Source organism: Solanum dulcamara, chromosome 9 (assembly GCF_947179165.1).
Source record: "Solanum dulcamara chromosome 9, daSolDulc1.2, whole genome shotgun sequence".
Classification (NCBI taxonomy): domain Eukaryota; kingdom Viridiplantae; phylum Streptophyta; class Magnoliopsida; order Solanales; family Solanaceae; genus Solanum; species Solanum dulcamara.
The window spans coordinates 22,741,532-22,762,249 of NC_077245.1; the positions used below are offsets into that span (position 1 = coordinate 22,741,532).

A 20,718-nucleotide genomic window follows, 5' to 3' on the forward strand; every position below is an offset into this window, starting at 1 on the left:
ACCAATCAGGATATTCATCAAACCACGAACAAACAAAATGAAATGGTGTTTCAAAATAGTCAATTCGAGAGAATTGATGAGTCTGAAGTTGGCAAGGACGTTTTATAATATATATGCATTCTTTATTTCATCACAAATGTTTATAGATAATTCAAAATTGAAGTTCTGCAGCTGGATCAACCTTTAGATCATTCACATCAAAGTTATCTCTGAGAAGAGTGGTATTTCTATTTGTTCAACATTTTCATCTTGGCATAGTTGATTTTGAAATCGAGACGCTGAACTTTTTTTGGGTACTCTACGAAAATATTTCTCCAAGCTTATTGAAATTCGACTTAATAAAATCAATCTACAATACACCAAATATTTGATCGATACTTGAGGAATTAAGTAGCTTTCAACATAAAAATTAAGATATACAAGTCGTGCAACACATGATTAGAATAGAAGATTCAATTCCCAGAAAGAATAAAAATCTTAAAACTGTCCAGTTCCCCCAAATCATATCAACTACTAAGTTATCAATTGTTTGAACAAGACTAAAAAAAACAAAATATGAAATTACTCTCTCCGCAGCAAAATAAATGCACAAAAGCAATTAAAAAAAACTAAACTAAAGGATAAAAAGAACTAAGAAATACCTTTTCACACTATAATGATCGTTGAGGAAAAAAATATAATAGTGCCTAATGGCTTCTGACTCCTTAAAACTTGAAAAGAGATAATAGAATTGAGAAGAGAGAAGGATAAAGACTAAATAATTTTTGCTTCTCCTTTTGAAAAAGTATAGGAGAACAAAGAAGCTAGAAGAAGAAGAAGATAAAAAATTAAAAGGTAAAGAGTTTTGTTTAATAACTAAGTGGGTCTATTCTTTTTTAATTTAAAAAGTCAAAAGAGAACTTCTTGTTTTTAATTAAAGAAAAACGGAACTGTTTCGTCTTTGTCGTAACCACAAAGTTAAAGTAGAAAAATTAAATAATATGCGCAATTCAGCTAGAACCTAAGACTCTAAGGGCAAATTTGCATACCTGGATCACTGGGCTATCTTTTTTTAATATGTCAAGGTAGTTCAATAATTAGTATGTATCTGAAAATATCAATATTTAACATATATTCTCATAAAAAAATTTCAATGAAGATTGTTCATTTGATCACTCTTAGCTAGGTGTATCTCCACCCCTGCTCCTCCTCCTTCTTCTCCTCGTTCTTCTTCTTTCTTCGTCTCCTTCTTCTTCTCTTTTTTTAAAAAAAATTGATATACCACAAACGTAAATCCTTTCAAGCGAATTATATATCACAATACTCAAAAACATCGAGATGATTTCATATCTAAATTTTGGGACTGATTAAAGGTGATTTTAAGTTGATCGAGATTGAATAGCCAGTGTATACTTTATGCATGGTCATTGTATACTTCATGTATAGTCAGTGTATACTTCATAAATAGTTAAGCTATATTCAAATTTTTGAATATATCATAATGTATAGTTAGTGTATAGATCATGTATAAATAATCTATATTGTATAGTTATTGTATACTCTCTATGACTTTTGACAATTTATATTGTGTAGTTAGTGTATACTTCCTATTATTTTTGACTATTTTTATGTAAATAAAATATAAGTATAGTTATTTTAAACTAATTACTTTATTAAATATATTTCAAACTATCCTACTTATTAATTTTGATAAATCCCATGGAGTTCTTCGAATTTATTTATCAAAGTTTCTATTATATTGATAACAATTATCAATAGTTTACTCATATGTGTCCATCAATTATGGTCATAATTTCACGAGGAAAGGCTACTGATATTTTATTTTTTACATTCATACTTTTTTTTGGTAAAATTGATTAGTAAATACGTTCCTTCTTCTTAGTACACAAAGTCATTAAACTAATTACTTTTATTTATAACAGCTAAATGAAATCTAAGCATTAAATGCTAGTATACATATATAACAATACATCACTATAGCAGTCATGAAATTTTCAAAGAAACATTGCTACTATAACGAGATTTGACTGTACAATCCTATTATTTGTAAAATCGATCTATACTTTTGCGAACAACTCTTTGATACTTATATTATATAAATAAATTAAAAAAATTATAGAAATTTCACTAGTTTAGGAGCTAATTACTTAGACACATTCTAATTTGCAATATTATGAATTTTATCAAATTTTGGTGCATTCAGATACGTTCAGATATTGGGATAAATAGAGTTAAAAATAGGTGTAATTTATTCAAGATACATTGTATCCAAGTGGATTCGCATTATCTATATTCATCGACAAATCTCGCTCGCCTCCCTCGTCTCCTTCCCATCTCACTCGCCACTCTTCTATGTATCTAGTATCTTTGACACATGCGAATTACACTACCTACATATAGATACATGTATCTAGTGTATATCTGGTGTGATTCACATGTATTTGGGATACATGACTATCTCGCTCGCCTATTTCCCTATTTTTAATGTATTTGATAGCAAAAATACATATATCTAGGTGTATCTTTCATAATATATGATAGAAAATTCTTAATTAGTGGTAAGATACGTAATTATTTGAAAGTATAGATAGAATTAGTATATATAGTATGAATGCATGTCTTATAAGATAGTTTCTCCATAAATTAATTACTCATGCAACTAATATTTTAAAATTCCCTTTAAAATTTGTTTTTTGGGGAAAACTTTTATGAGTGATTGTGACCGCAAGCTAATTGTAACATTCTCAAGAATATATCTAATTTAGAGCCTGTTTGGCATTGCTATTGGGAGGCCAAGAATACTTATTTTGAGATTAAAACACTTTTTTGGAGAAATTAAGATGTTTGGCTAATCAGTAAAATTGCTTTTAATCGAAAGCAGGAGTAGTATTTCTATTGTTGGGAAGAAGCTAAGAATTTCTGCTTCTTCAAAAAAGCAGAAGCAGAAGATTATTTTTTTAAGACCAAACTATCCTTGCCATATATACATATTTACTAATATACCTCTTATATTTATACATAATGGTAGTTAGGCCATCGTTGTTATATGGTATAGAGTGGTGGCCAATCAAGAACTCTCATGTTCATAAGATGCATGTTGCGGAGATAAAGATGTTGAGATGGATCTGTGGACATACTAGGAATCATAAAATTAGGAACGAGGTTATTCGAGAGAGGGAAAGAATGACCTCTGTGGCATACAAGATGAGAGAAGCGAGATTGAGATGGTTTGGACATGTGTAGAGGAGGTGTGTCGATGCCCTAGTTAGGAGGTGCGAGCGGTTGGATTTGGGGGTTATAAGAGGGGTAGGGGTAGACCGAAAAAGTATTGGAGAAATCTGATTAGACAGGATATGGTGCAACTTCATATCACCGAGGAAATGACCTTAGATAGAAAAGAGTGGAGGTCGCGTATTAGGGTAGAAGGTTAGCAGGGGTAGAATGTTGTATTGCCTTGTGACGGTTTAGGGTTGGTCTTAGGTCTAGGCGTGCCAGTATAGTTATGTTGTTGTTGCCCTTTGATTATCACTTTATTTTGCTATTAGTATTGTTCTTATCTTGTAGAATTTGTATGGTATGATTTGTATATGTACTATTGCTCTGTCTTTTTTTGGGACTGATACTTTTGAGCCGAGGTTCTTTCGGAAACAGCCTCTCTATCTCTATGAGGTAGTGGTAAGGTCTGCGTACACTCTATCCTCCCAGACCCCACTTGTGGGACTTCATTGGGTATGTTGTTGTTGTTGTTGATGATGATGATTTAATATATTATATAATTAAAATAATTTCTTTTTATAAAATAATCTTAATATTAGAAGTGCATTGATACTTGTCATTTTTTGTAATTTGACTCTCAAAAGCACTTTATAAAAAAGATTAGCCAAACACCACATGTTTATCAAAAATACTTTTCAAATGAATTAGCCAAACATATTATTTTTTTTCAGAAGAACTTTTATTATAAAGCTATTTTTAAAAAGTGCTTCTAAAAATAAGCAGCAAAGCAAAACAGTCTCTTAGTCAAAATTTAAATCACACTAAATTCATGTAATTAACTAAATGTAAGGAAATCTTTTAGTTTTGCTAGCCCTATATTACTATTCTTTTGTTCTTTACTAAATGGAGATAATTAAAGCGGAAATTTTGTCTACTTTGAAAAACACAGTATTTAGCATCATATAATAACTAATTCTAAAATATTGTATAGGATCAACAATTGGTGGAATATATTATTAGTGCTTGTTCTAATCCAAAATGTGTAGCACATTTATAAGGTGAATGCATAGCTAAAAAATAGAGATAATATCTTAAGTGGTTACTCAACTAAAAATTCTTTTTACAAAAATCACTTAATTAAGGATTTTATTTTCATAAAATGTCATTGAACTCTTTTTTATAACCTCAAAGTCACTCAACTAAGTGTTTTTCACAGAAAGTTACTCAACTAAGAATTCTTTTCATAGAAAGTCACTCAACTAAGAATTTTTTTCGCAGAAAGTCACTCAACTAAGAATTCTTTTCAGAGAAAGTCACTCAAATAAGAATTCTTTTCGCAAAAAATCATTCAATTAAGAATTCTTTTCACAGGATGTCACCCAACTTTCTTTTATAACTTCAAAGTCACTAAACTATGAATATTTTACCTAAAAAGTTGCCCAATCCATTTAATTTATTTTCCATTGAAATTTATTGACATGAATTTTTTATTTAAAATATCTAACCTTTTGTTAGAATATAATAAAAACATTTAAAATTTAAAAAATTTAATAAAATTATTTTTTAAATGAATAGAAAAGTTAACGACTGCGTGCACATATAACAATTTTCATTAAGCTTCAAATACTAAAATGTTATTAGGAAACAAAATAATAATTTATATATAATAAGGTGATAGCTAAGGAAAACAATAAAGTGGCAATACTTACGTATGTGAAACTGCACAACTAACCTAAGGTGGATTAGTTATTTGTCACATGATTAATTTGAACCCTATGCTTTTAAATTTTGAGATTTGTTTGTTCTAAAAAAGATATATATAATAACTCAATAAGCCTAAGTGCCCGTTTGGCCATCGATATGAAATCATAATATGAAATTATAAGATGAAGTTGAAGTTTTATTTGGATATGCCACTTTTTATGTTGTATGTTTTCTCATTAACATAAAATCCCATAAGTCGTATAACAATTAAAATTATCCCAATTCTTTATTCAATCTTTACCAAATAAACAAAAGTTTATTAAATTACATAATATGCTATCAGAAAACTATTCTTAAAAAAATACAACATTTATTAATCAAACCTTAATTAATTCAACAAAAAATAGAATTAAATATAAGTTGTAGTGTACTAGTCTTTAATATAATCCTCCCATATAGTACGGACAATCTCTTCTCATTGATCTTGCATTTCTCGATCATATGACCGAGAAGACGAACCAACATTGCTACTTTGAGCCATTTGTTGGTCAATATCATCAATAACTATATCTTCATGTTTATAAAGTATATCTTATCCCATTGTGAAATTGATGTCATTGTTGTGAGTCTTGTCCACTTAATATAATGATAAAAAATTATTTTTTATTAAACGTTGAATGAAGTAGTAAAAAAATTGATTGGTAAATAAATTTGATAAAAAATAATGAATTTGGTGAATTAAATAGTAAAATAGGAATTAATTTTATTTACATATGAAACAAATGGTAAGTAGATATAAATGTGGAGTTGTTTTTGTAAAATATAAACTTGTGGGTCAATTTTTGTGTTTGAAAAATCTTAAATCATGATTTGAAATTCCCAAATCATGATTTTTGGAGAATTTGGAATTTTATCTCATGATATGAAATCACATGTCCAAACACTGATTTCATCTCATAATTTCATATTGCAATTTTATATTGTAGGTCCAAACGCCTGCTAATTGAGTTTGTTAAATATTGTATCGTATTCAAATTATTACAGGTCAAACGACAAAAGGGCTAACGTTATTGTTTATCCTAATGTCAATAGGAAGATTCTTTACATCTTGTTTGCGGGATTGTAAAATATTGTATCATATTAAATTTTATGTCAACAAATTTTAATGAAAAATTAATTAAATAAGTTGGGTGAAATTGTAGGTAAAATATTCATAGTTGAGTGATTTTGAGGTTCTAAAAGAAAGATGTGTAATTTTCTGAGAAAAAAATATTTAATTGAGTGATTTTTTATGAAAAAATTCTTAATTGAGTAACTTTGATGGTATAAAGAAGAGATGTACCATTTAAGATATATTATGTCCTATAAATTATAGGCAGCCAAACTTTCGACCAGAAATTAGGCATGCAGCTGTCCTATAGTCCCCAATCCTACTTCACTTTGTACTAAGTCATTATGTCATATATAAAGCCAACATAAGAGCAATTGTTTGAAGACCTCTCTCTTTCACTTTCAAACCAAACAAAAAAAAAAAGAAGAAGAAGAAATGAGTGATGTTTGTTTCTTTCCTGAGAAATAGCTTCAAGCTGGCGCACAAATATCCTATATCATGATGATATTAGGCATTTCTCATCATCTGTTGGAGCTGCTTCTTCCAGCAAAGTTGGGTTCATTGGGTGGTATATACAAATGCTACACTCTCGCCCCATTCTCTCATCAAGACCATTACTTGCACTCTTATTGTCACTGCTGCTGATTTGACTTCACAGATACATACTATTCTTCTACCCGTTATAAGTATTAAGGACATCTCCAACTTTGGTGCAAAGTTGTTTCAATCCATGCCAAATTTTGCACCAAATTTGATGTGTGAATAGTGTAGCACCAATTCTCCTTTATTATTATTTTATACCATACTTTTAATTATATATTATATAAATTGGTATGCTTTAATTAAAATATTTTATTAGTTTTACGTAATATTTTTATAATATCAATTTTAGATTAAAATTTTAATTTTTTTATATATTATTTTCCTTTACTTGAATTTTTTTGAAATTAAATTTATGTTAATTCTACTATATATTTGAATTGGATATAAGTACAATTAACCTTGACAAAAATTAAATATGCAAAAATATAAATTGGTGAATATATTAACTTCATGTATTATAATGCACAATATGATAATTGAGGATGAGCTTGATCTTAACGCACCAATTCAAGATGCTTTAGATGGTTCAAGTCCGATGGTAGAAATGGCAGTAGATGAAAATTATCGATTTTAACAATTTCTTGCTCGACATCAAATAATTAAGGACGATGAAGCTCATTTTGAACTACGTAATGCATTAATAGAGCATTTATGGGAGCACCGTAGTGATCTTGGAGGTTGAATATTCATGTAGAACTTAAAATAAAATTTTCAATTGCGTAATGTTTATTTAATTATATTTCGTTAATGATTTCACTTTGATTTGTGTTGTCCATTATTATGTATAATATGTAATATTTGCTAGCAATTTATATTATTTAAAAAATTATGATATAAAATAATTTTATATTAAATGACTATAATTTGAAACAATATGAAAATTATATATAGTGAATGTTTTTTAGAAAGAATTTTGTTTTATGAATTAAGAAATAGTAAATGAAATAAGAAATAATAATATAATAATAAAAAGAGAAAAAAAAAATTGATGTAAAATTTGGTGCAGTAGATTGGAGCATCAAATTTGGTGCTGGGGTTGGAGACGCCCTAATTAGTCTGTGTTCAAAACAGTGTCTTATATATAATACATGTACTATGTTTTGACCGTGGACAGACAATTGTAGCTGGGTCATTTTCAGGGCAGTATGATCTAATAAGAACACTGCGGTTAGCAAGCTTTGCAGTGGTTATTTTAAGGCCTTCACTTCATGTCTTGTACAACTCACTCTCAGCATTCCTTCCAAAACGTGACGTCCTTTCAACATTGAAAAAGATAGCTTTAGGACAGATCCCAAATGGACCTACGATGAATGCTATCTTCTTCTCCTTGAACGCCGCAGCACAAGGTATATATAGTACTTGACCCATTAATTCAAGTATATAATATTGGATAATTTTGATGCTTATACATATCTATCTCTCATTTTGCTACGCTAGGTAAAAGTAGTTCAGAAATTGTGGCAAGACTGAAACGTGACTTGGTTCCTACTGCTGTTAATGGTCTTGTGTATTGGCCTATATGTGATTTTATCACATTCACATTTGTCCCCGTTCATTTACAGGTATGCTAAAGGTTTCTTAATTTAAACTCTTTCCTAGATAATGTGTACCTATATCTTTTTGAGAAGATAACCAAATTGATTTTGTTATTGTTTTGACAGTCACTTGTGAACAACACATTTTCTTATGTGTGGAATATCTACCTGATGTCCAAGGCAAGCCAACGGAAAGTATCAGCTTCAGCATAATTTTGCATTAGCTTTTGTACCATGTCTCTTCTTCCTAATAATAATTTTGCATCACATTTTGTAGTTCTTAATTTCTTGTAAACCAGTCTTGTTGTTATAGAAATTACATATTCTATAATGAACATTAGTGACAATCATAATATAGGATGTAAGTCCAGATATCGTACCCACATAGACTTGTCGGTTTGATGGTCTAATTTGAATTATTACTTCAGCTATTCAGTAAGTAACAAATAATTTTGGACTTATGTTTTACTAGACTGAGTTTAACTAAGATCACAGCATGTTTATTGCAAGACGAAGATTCGTTTTATGTAATTCAGATGAGAGACGGATTCAGGGTCATGACAGTTTAACAATCCGGTTCAGTTATCCAATTTCACATTTAATTATTTTCCTGAGTTACTAGTTGCAGGTTCATATTACTTATTGAGCATCATGTCGATAACTCTAAGACTACTCGCCTATTCCTAACACCTATATTCCTATGGTCGTTGATCAACAGTGAAGTGCATTTAAAATTAATCTGTATCAACTAAGCAAGGCTAACGGTATATTCCTATCCACGTTAGCAAATCGATACTCTTTCCCTATAAAGTTCAAAATCAGGCTCTACTTTTTCTTATTACACTCGCGAATTCCCTCTCCCAAATTCAATTTACGAGCCACAAATAGTATTCGATAGTTGGCTTAAAAATCAAATAATTAATAAAACTGTCAAATGGGCCAGTTGGCCCCCTAACCGCCCCCCTAAGACCTGCCCATTAAAGGCCCAACACGGGGAAGATCGGACCGGGTATCGGTCCAACATAAAAAAAATTGGGCGATTCGATGTATTTTTAGCCTCGGACAGGTAAGACCGGCCCGATAAGGGGACCGGTACGGGCCCATCGGTCTACCAGCCAGGTTCGACAATTTATTTATTTATTCAGAAATTCTAGATGTTGGGCTAGATTCAAAAAGAGTCGTTGGGCCCAACGACTATATATAGTTGTTGGCCCAACGGCCAAATCTGAATATATGGCTATTTTTAAACTAAAAAAAATTAATTAATCAAAAAAAAAATCTATAAATACCTACAACATTTAATCATTTTTTCGCACCAACAATCATTTAATTCTCTCAATTCTTTCTCAATTTCTCAATTCTCTCTTAAAGTGATATCAATCTTTTATTATTTTTTGCAATTAACAACATCAAGTGGAAGTTTTTTCAACTTTCAAGTGTTCAACTTTTCATCAATTTTATGATTCTTTGTTTGATTCCGGTAATTTGGTATAATCGTTCCTTCTCTTGCTTTTATTTAATAAATTAATTCTAGTATATTTAAATATTTAATTTTTGTGTTTATAATTTTTATTAGTTTAATTTGCATAATGGATAGATTAAAAAATATAGGTAAAAAGGGTTAAAAATTTGTGTCCCGACAGAGCTAGTGGTAGTAAGAAGAAAAGTGTTTCCGGTAGAGGTAGTACAAGTAGAAATTATTCTTGTATACCTAAAGCACCACCTAGTGAATTTGGAAAAATAGGTGTAGGTGCACATGATATGAATGAAAATAAATTTCAAGAAAATTACGGTATAGAAGAACCAAATGAATTTGAAGTAGAATTAGAACAAGATGATAATGATGATGTGGATGTTACACCAACTAGTCCTGATGTAGATTTAGGTAATGTTCAATCTAGAACTGTTAATCTTCCTCCACGACCTATAAAAGAAAGAAGAAAAAAAAGTTTAGTATGACATTATTTTGAATGTATAGCCGGAATAACTAAAGTTCAATGTAAAGAGTGTAAAAAAAAATCGAGCATAAGACCGGGGGTAATAGAGGTGGAACGGGTCAATTGACTAGACATCTAGACAATGAGCATCCTGGTTGGAATGAACGAATAAGAGGTGCTACTGGTCCAGTTCAAGGTAGAATAAACTCACAGATCGAAAAATTAACGTGGACGTATAATAAAATGAAGGACCATGAAGAGATAGCGAAAATGATAGTTGTGGGTTGTCTACCTTTTTCATTTGCTTCTTCTGATGCTTTTATTCATTATATACAATCAATTTATAATCTCATGTTTAACGGTATTCCTAGAAGTACTTGTAGATCAGATATTTTTAGACTTCATGGACAATATGCATATTATTTACGTTGGTTATTAACAAATCTTCCATGTAGAGTTTTACTTACTTCTGATCTTGGTTGTGCTATAAATAAAAATGATTATTTAATTATTACTTGTCATTGGATAGATAGTGATTTTGTTATGCAAAAACATATTTTAGCATTTCAATATGATGAAGACTAAAGACATAATGCACAATTTATTTTTGATTCTATATCAATGGTTGCAAAATATTATGGTCTTGAACACAAAGTTTTTTGTATTTCTTTTAATAATGCATCTAATAACACCACTGCTATTAATTCTTTGAAAGCTGAGTTTTCCCCCCCTTTAGATGATATTTTTCATATTAGATGTACTTGTCATATATATAATTCAATTGTTAAAGATGGACTTTATTTTTTTGAGCCAACAATTGAAAAAATTAGGCATGTAGTTGGTTTTATTCAAGAAAATAATAGAAAAGCTAGACTTAAAGAATTTAAAAGAAAATGCGAGGAAAATAATCTTAGACCTAGATTAATGCCTGAAGAAATTGAAATTAGGTGGAATTCGACTTATGATTTTTTAAAGACTTGTAATAATTATAAAACCCTATAACTACAACTTTTAATCAATATGCATATAAATTTCCCGATGTCATGTTGGAAGAATCTGATTGGACTAAAAATAATGATGTTGTTGTGGTTTTAGAAAATTTTTATTTGGCTACTCTTGAATTTTTTGGTGCTTATTATCCTACTGTTTCTAATATTTTAGCTTATTTAGCTGAAATTTCTATATTGCTTATGAAATATAAAAAGAAAGTTAATTACAAAGATGTTGTTGCTGAAATGATAAAAAAAATTAAAATATTTTTTTTTCTATTCCTCCTATTTATTTAATTGGTGCTATATTAAATCCGTATATGAAATTTAATAATTTATCTGAATGTGTTCGCCTTATATATACTTCTATAGAAATTAAAAAAGATGAAGATCCTACTATGTTTAAGGCAATGGGTGATACAAGTGATCATATTCAAACATTATATAATCATTATATCGATTTACTTGATAATGTTACCCCTAGTCATATTGTTCCTCTATCTCGTCCTTCTGACGAGCCATCATCTTCTAAAAGACAGGCACGTGGTATGTCTGTCCATGGTTTTTCTAATTTATCTATTTGAAATAGAATACAACCTACATCACAACGGAGCATAAATCGGGATGAGCTTAATTATTATTTGAGACAGTATCCAGAGACCTATGATGAAATAGTGTCACTATACTAGAATGGTGGAAGAACAATCAAAAACAATATCCAGCACTATCAATCATGGCTAGGAATGTGCTAAATATTTCAATGTCAAATGTTGCATTGGGGAGCACATTTAGTCAAGGAAGACAGCAGATCGGAGGCAATCGACACTCTTTGGAGAGCAATGCCATGAATGTTTTAGTTTGCCTCAGAGATTGAATTATATTAGAGCGTAGGAATAAAGGAAGAGTAGAAGATACAGAAGAAGACGAAGAACTTGAAGAAATCATGTCAATTGGAGATCCTTCGGCACAAGCTAGTCTAAATTACGAATTAGTTGATTTTGAAAATTATGAGCCAATTCCTGTTAATGTTAATATAGATGAATTGGAGAAAATGATTCAAAATATGTAGAAGTTACAATTTATTATATACAACTACTTGTAAGTTTGTAACCACATTTTGAATTTTATCAATATATTAATAAAGTCAAAGTCTGTCACGCCTCGAGAGGGTACCCTAGGCGTGGCCGGCACTCAGAAACCATTTCTGACTTCTGAGAGAACCACTTGGTCTCATTTCTTATTTATTCATGAGCGGAAGACTTAAGAATACTAATGTGGGCTTGTCATAATCAAAGGAAAAATAGATAATTATTAGAAGAAGTAGTTTCTAAGGAGAACTACTCCGATTACATCATCAGACTCTGTCTATGAAGCCTCTAATACTCTTAGATGGTGCCAATGACATGTCCATGGCTACCTCAAAAGAAACATCACATTCAACAATAATAAAAGGATAAGGAGTTCCTTCGAATACAAGAAGGACTCACCAAATAGCTGAAAAGAAATGATCTTCAACGATGCGCCTGTTGAGGATCTCTAACACCTGTATCTGCATCATAAAACGATGCAGGTCGAATGACGTCAGTACGTGGAATGTACGAGTATGTAAAATGGCAGGAAGGTAAGGATAGATATCAAGATACTCCTCTCAATAAAACTCAGCTCAGAACTCAACATCATCTCAACATGAATATGTAATGCAAGTTTAAAATATAATAATAAAAATAATAGTAATAAGCAATGCTTACTCAGTTGGGAGTTTCTCTAACCGACAACCATCACTTATGAGCTAGCGATGATACAACGAAGCGATGTTGTTGCCACATCCATCCAATACCTTGCCAGGGTAAAGGACATCACCATCTTGGATCCATTCATCAAAGTCCTCTTTTTGGGACTTAAGAGGCATAGCCTCCATCCTACGCTGGCTACGTAGTTCTGGGGTTTGACTCAATTAAACTCTTACCCAACTCGGTGCTCAATACTACTCCCAAAATATGTGCTCATATTAAACTCATCATCTAGTCTCATTGGACTTTAATTTAAATCATCAAACTCATCTCATTTCATGTTCATCAATCATTATACTTCCAAAAACATCATTTACATCTCATCAAAACATCTTGATCAAAATATCATTTTCTCAAATTCATTCAAATTCAACTCTTTTACTCTTTCAAAACTCAATAAAATACATATATAGTATTAATTCATATAACTCTCTTTTTATCAATAAAAATAATAAAAAGCCAACATCTTTACTCAAAACATATGTAAAAATATTCATGAACATCAAATCAATTAGAATTCATGGGAAAGTAGCCATGAACAATAATTCCAATAATATGAGAGATAACAATAATAATAATATTAATGCATAAATATATCAAACTCAATAGAAGAAGAATTAATTCATCTAGAATTCAAGATTTGAATAAAACTCAACTATAACTCAATTATAATAAATTTAAATATTGGGCGCATGGACGAACTCAATCCAATGCTATGAAAGCCTTACATACCTTAAATCCGAAGGTTTACTCCGAATTGGAATACTCTTGGATCCCTAGCCTTTTCTTCTCGCCGGAGCGTTTTGTGTACTACCCGGAGTATAAGAATAACCGGAGTAGTATTTTTATACTACTAAAACTAAAACTATATTTGAGAAGAAGTATATAGAGAGAAGAAATGCTTAGTAAAGCTTGATAAATAAAATGAGGAAATAAGGTGGGTATTTATAGGTGGGAAAGAGGGACCTAACAATAAATAAAATAATTATAAAGAAAAATCTGAAAATTTAATGGAATATATTGATGTCATGGATGATGTTAAATGGAGGACAATTTATGTCATGCATGATGTCAAATGCATCTAGATGTTTCCATGGTAGGTAAGATGAGTTCTTTTTAACAGAATACTCATTTTTGAAGCTACGTTTGAATAAGATAAATTCCTTATTAGGATTTGGTTTCTTCATAAGAATTGTAGATATGGAAGTCTAGTTTCATATCGTTCAAGAATCAACCAATTTGGAGCAACCTACAGTGAGATATGAATTTTCTTCTATCAACACTCAATTTCGTCACAGCACTATATCTTGCAAAGATTAATTTATTTGACCTACTTATACTCCGAATTTGAAGTTATGTTCTTCATGAAAGTTGTAGGTAAGGATGTTGTGATTACCCAGAAATTTGAATCACCTAATTTGGACTAACCTATGAAAAGTTATGCCCAAAATACAGAGGCTGTATTATTTTTGTCGAGAATTGAAATACCGACATACAACATTTTAGGGGTTGTTACAAAGTCTTTGCATTTCTTTTTTTTTTTCCGTACAAATTTTATATGATTCAATTAAATAATTATTTTTATTTTACATAATCATCTAAGAAAAATTAAATTTGTAGTCACTACAAGATTTCAATATTTGAAAAATATTATTATAATAAATAGTATATTATGAGTATATTTGTTATAGATTGTAAGTATATATAATATATAATGTAAGTAATAGATAGTATATTAGATATACATTGTAAGTATATATAATATATAATGTAAGCAATAGATTGTATATTGTTAGTATATTAGATATACATTGTAAGTATATATAATATATAATGTAAGTAATAGATTGTATATTGTGGTATATTAGATATACATTGTAAGTATATGTAATATAATGTAAGTAATAGATAGTATATTGTCAGTATATTAAATATACATTGTAGGTATATATATTATAACATAAGTATATATATACTAATAGATAATATATTGTGAGTATATTAGATATACATTATAAGTATATCACTATAATAGATAGTATAATGCTAGTATACTTCATATACATAGTATGTATATATAGTATAATGTAAGTATATACATACTAATAGATAGTATATTGTGAGTATATAGTGAGTATAATATTATAACATATAGTATATTATGAGTATATTAGATATACATTGTAAGTATATATAATATATAACATAAGTATATATATTCTAATAGATAGTATATTGTGAGTATATTAGATATACATTGTAAGTATATATAATGTAAATATATCACTATACTAGATAGTATACTGTTAGTATACTTGATATACATAATATGTATATATAGTATAATGTAAGTATATACATACTAATAGATAGTATATTATAAGTATATAGTGGGTATATTATTATAATAGATAGTATATTGTGAGTATATTAAATATAAATTATAAGTATATATAATATATAACATAAGTATATTATTATAATAGATAGTATATTGTGATTATATTAGATATACATTGTAAGTATATATAATGTACATATATCACTATAATAGATAGCATAATGTTAGTATACTTGATATACATAGTACATATATATAGTATAATGTAAGTATATACATACTAATAGATAGTATATTGCGAGTATATTTGATATACTTTGTAAGTATCTATATAATATATAATTAATTATATCACTATAATATATAGTATAATGTTAGTATATTAGATATAGATTGTAAGTATATATATAATATATAATTAGTTATATCACTATAATAGATAGTATATTGTGAGTATATAAATTATTATTATTACTTCTAAATTAACTAGATAACGATACACTATATTGCTGATTGACTCAAATTTTTGAATACATAAACGCCGAAAAAAATTAAGCCCAACGGGCAGGCCCAACTGGCCCATCTCAATTTGGCCCATTAAGCCCTGACCTATACCCTTCATGGGTCATGGGCCAATTTTTTTTTACATTTTTCATTGTGGAGACCGAACCGGCCTGGCCCATTAGGGGTCCAGTCTAACCCGGCCCTGTACTCCAGTGGCCCAAAAAAGAGGTGGGCCGATCTGACCCGGCGCGGCCCACTTAACACCCTTAATAATTAAGTTCAAGAAAAAGTAAGAAACTCAATAATGAAAAATCTTTATAAGCATACGATTGTCAAACTACAAAATACTTATGTGAAAACACCACAATACTAGAATTAAAGCATTTAGCCACTCATGATTCGATTACGAAGCAAAGAAGTCATGAATATGAATAATACATGTTCGACGGAAAATTAGAAGATAATGAAAACCTACGAAAAATAATATTGTTTTCCCTTTCTTTGCGTACTAGACTTGATGATCGCCAAAAAATTGTCGTATATATAGAGTTCCTGAAATTTTCAGGATGAAAATGCCTTTCATTAACCAACCTGTAAAATTTAGCCACTTCTTACACTACCGCCTCGCGATTCGCCTAGCTGGGCGCCTTGCGACATGCCATTTGGCCAATGACTATTTTTTCTTATAACAATTTGTAAGCTATTCGACAAACTTTCTGAGGAATCTGATAAGGCCTATAGTACATAGTTGATATTATTTCATGTGGTTATGCACTCTAGAATAAGAATTCATTTTTTTGAAAGATTCTAGTTTAATTTGGGATCTTAGGATATATTTGACTCTATGTGACAAACATATCAAGATAAAGAATAGGAAAGGGTTCTTAGATTTATTTGTGACTTCTAAGGAGTCGTATGAGGTGAAAATTTTATGTACGATTCTATAATAGCGATGGACACAGTGATGTTATCATCGACTATGATTATCTAATAGTTCAAGTTATATGATATTTTGGGGTGAAATTTGTCGCGTCAACCCATCGGGTTTATCGTTTTTCGAATTTTCTCCGGCCGAGTGTGAAAGATTAAGTGTGTGTGGGTTGGGGGGGGGGGGAGAAAGATTTTTTTAGAAATGAAATTGTTCTTGTTTTTCTCCCATGCTTTCTGTTGGTTAACTTAGAGAAAGAGTGATGAGAATTAGTTAATTGTTCATAAGATTGAATCTTCAAATAGACTTAATCTCCCAATTTCAATTGTTTATCATATCTATAAATCATTCTATTGTGAAACATAGGGAATGTGAATAGGAGGTGGCTGATCATATAAGGAGTGGTTGAGTGACTGAGTGGAAGGTGATATTGTACCAACATTCTACTAGGGACAAGTAGTTGTTCCAAACCTTTTGAATGTTTGAACAAAAATACCGCCCGCACAGTCCTATTGAGAACCTTTGTTTGATCATCTGTCTATAGGATGGTACGTGTGGAGGTACTCAGTATTGTTACTCCTTTCATTGCAAACAAATCCTACTCATGAAAACTAGATCTCTATCACTAACAATTTTGCGAGGAGCTTTAATTAACTTTGATCCAAGAAGAGTTAGAGTCAAACTATCCATATTTAGTGAGTTTGTCCACAACTACTAGAATATATATATACACACACATATATAGTTGTTTCTCCTCTTTAGACTTTGAAAGTCCATCTATAAAATTCATACTTATACTAGACCTTGGTATCTTCAGGGGTTGGTCGAGGCAAAGATAAGCAGAACTATCATATTTTACTTCTTTGGCTGGTGACACACTGGCCACTGTCAGGTCTTCTGAAAGTCCTTTCAGTCCAGTAGAATAGACTTGATATTCTTTTGTAGGTGTTTCCTATCCTAGAGTGACTCACTACAGGCTACAACCTTCGTATGCCATATATAAATCATATCTTGTCTCAAAGCTGAGTCTTCTCCTACCAACTATCTAGCTTGCCCTTCGTTCTTTAGTTGTTGGTTTACAAAGATGAAGAATATGTTCGTTAATGCCTTTATCCTGATCTTTTATCCTGTTTAGGAGTTCCCTAATAGCAAGTTATGTTTCCCAACTGGACTTAATCTTCTCAAATAACTCAGTCACAATAAGAGTTAGCATCATCACAACTACTTCTCCCATCTGCATCCTAGATAATGAATTTGTTATATTGTTCTCCCTCTTTATTTGTATTTAATCTCAAAGTGAAATTGAATTAGCTTGGCAATCACTTCGTTAGAAATCTTGTGTAGAGCTTTTGATCCTGTAGGATTTTCATAGCTTTTTTTATCAGCCCTCACTATGACTTTCCTCCCCATTAGGTATTGTACATGTGTCCATTTAGTGACAACCACGACAAGTGCAACTAACTCATTTGTTTTCTTTAACAAATAAACGTCTGAATCTGAATGCACATTTGAATGATTAAAATGTTGTTTTTAAATTTGAGAACTGAATGATTAAGACTATTTATTTTTCAATATTTAAATATACATAATTTATTTCTATGTACATAATAAATACACAATTCAAATAAAAATTAATTAAAATTAAACTTTTTAATAAAATAAACTTATTATTTGATAAAAAATAAAACTCTGATGCTAGCTAATGATGGTAGAGATAGTTTGTATGTGGTGGTGGTGATGGTAATAGTTGTTTTTAATGGCTAGTAATGATGGTGGTGATAGTTGTGACGATGGAGGTAGTTGGTGTTGTGGTGACTGTCATAATGATGACGATTGGTAGTAGTGTCGGTGGTTGTAATGGTGAAGTTGATTGATGTTAGTAGTTGGTGGTGTTGATAGTACTGACTGAAGAATATATGGTAGTTGATGATGTGTTTGTGGTAGTTGATGATGGTGCTAATTATTATGATGGACGTGGTTGGTAGTAGCGATTGACCACAGTGATGGTAGTGGCTGATAATGGAGGTGGCAACGATGGTGATGGTGATAAAAAAATGTATGGTAGTACTTGACGGTGGTGCTAATTGTGATGGAGGAATTTATTGGTAGTAGGAACTGACTGTAGTGGTGGTAGTGGTTGATAGTAGTGGTGGAGGTGGTAGCGGCTACATAGACGAGGTGGTGGTAACAATGGATATAATTATAATGATGAAGGAGGTAAGTGTGGTATCATCTGACATTAGTGGTTATGAACGGTGGTTGTGATGACAGAGGTGGTTGGTGGTAGACGACGATAATTGTGGTTGACAATGGTAGTGGTGGTTGTGATGGTAGATGTGGTTAATGGTGGCGGCTAAAAATTGTGGATGGAGTGATGCTGAATATTATCCACACAAGAATACTTCTTAGTGATATTAAGACATCATTTATTTGCACTTAATGAAGGTCTGAATCTTAATCATTCAGATTCAGGCCATTAAGTGTGTTTGATTTTTAGGTCTGAATCTTAATTATTCATATTCACCCCATTAAGTCAATTTATTTCTTTTTAAAGAAAAGCCTCTGAATGGATCTGAACGAATCAGATCTGTAGGAGAATCTTAACAACATTCAAACTTATTTAACACACTATGCAAAAAAGCACGTCGCCTTTCTCTCTCTCTGTTGTGCAACTTGTTCTCTCTCTCTCTCTCTTTATACAAACTTACTTCCTCTATTTTCGCGGCCATACATTAATTTTTCCTCTTGGACTGATAAGTTTTCACAATCTTTACAAGTATTTTCTTATATTAATAATATTTTTTTGGTGTATTGATTTTTGTAAAGAACTCTTGTTGCAATAATATTATGGGTGTATTGATGTTTATCAAGAACTCAAAGTTTCTGGTTGAAAAAATAGTAGTCATGATTAAAAACAATAACTATGTATACATATTTGAGGTCTCCTATTAAAATTTATTTTAGGCCAATAATTTTATTGAAACACTCTGATTACCAAAAGCAAATACATTGAAGACTTCACCTCTACTCTTTTCAGATTTGCGGAGAAACTTTTTTGAAGGTTATACTGCAACGGGAGTTCATTGCTAGAGTCCAAGTTGTTCTTTTTCCCATTCTAGTGTCTCTCCTATATCTACTACTATAGATATAACTACCCCCGATAGAGTTGAGGATCTAGTCAGTGACAAAAATGATAGAGCACTTGATAATTCTCCATCCCAATCTATAGTTTTGGCTGAAGAAAAGTTTAGAGGAAGAAAAAAAAATCTCTTCTTCTCAATTGAAAATTGATGAGAAAATGAGTACTGCATTAGAGTTATTAATTAAAAAAATATAATGCATCTAACTTTGAAGAATCTAAAGAAAAATTAGATGGACTTGGAAATAACCATTATACAATACATCTATTAGTATATTTTGTGAAAGTGACCGCTACAAAAAAATATGGATGATGCTAGAACTTCACAAGTTAGAGAATTGGATTAAGGTCATCGAAAAAAAATAATTTTTCTTATTAGCTTAGGCGTTGATGATGTGAAACCTTCTTTATTATTTTTTGGCTAGTATCTATCATTCTTATTTAATTTTTTGATATTATATTATGCCTATGAAATCTTTTTTATTCGTGATATATTTTTTTATAAAAATATATTTATGTTGAATTCTTAAAAAATTACGTTACAATAATTTTTATATTGATATATAATTTTTATTTGCATATTATAGAAATTATTTTTTTAATCAAATATAAATATTTGAAATATTATTTTTTATTAAAAAATAATACTTTTTTGTGAAATGAAAATTTTACAATATTTTATTAATATAATGTTTAATTTCATATGACAATTGAAAAAACAAACCGTGTTAATCAGTGGCTTACTGACAAACCTTTATTGAGGTAACCTATATATTTCATCAATTACAACTCCATTCCATGATCACAAGAATAAAAATAGAAGAATTGATAGGCAAAGCTAACACATAAGTAGAAGCTTTGAGAGAGAGGAAAAAAAAATACGCCCAGGTAACCTTTTTGGCGTCCTAACTGGAAAGTCCA

At 30.3% G+C, this 20,718-nt stretch overlaps 1 pseudogene; it reads left to right on the plus strand.

Annotated features, from left to right (window-relative positions):
• The first annotated feature begins 6,473 nt into the window (after nt 1-6,473).
• LOC129903610 (uncharacterized) lies at nt 6,474-8,382 on the plus strand (annotated as a pseudogene).
• The last annotated feature ends 12,336 nt before the right edge of the window (nt 8,383-20,718 follow it).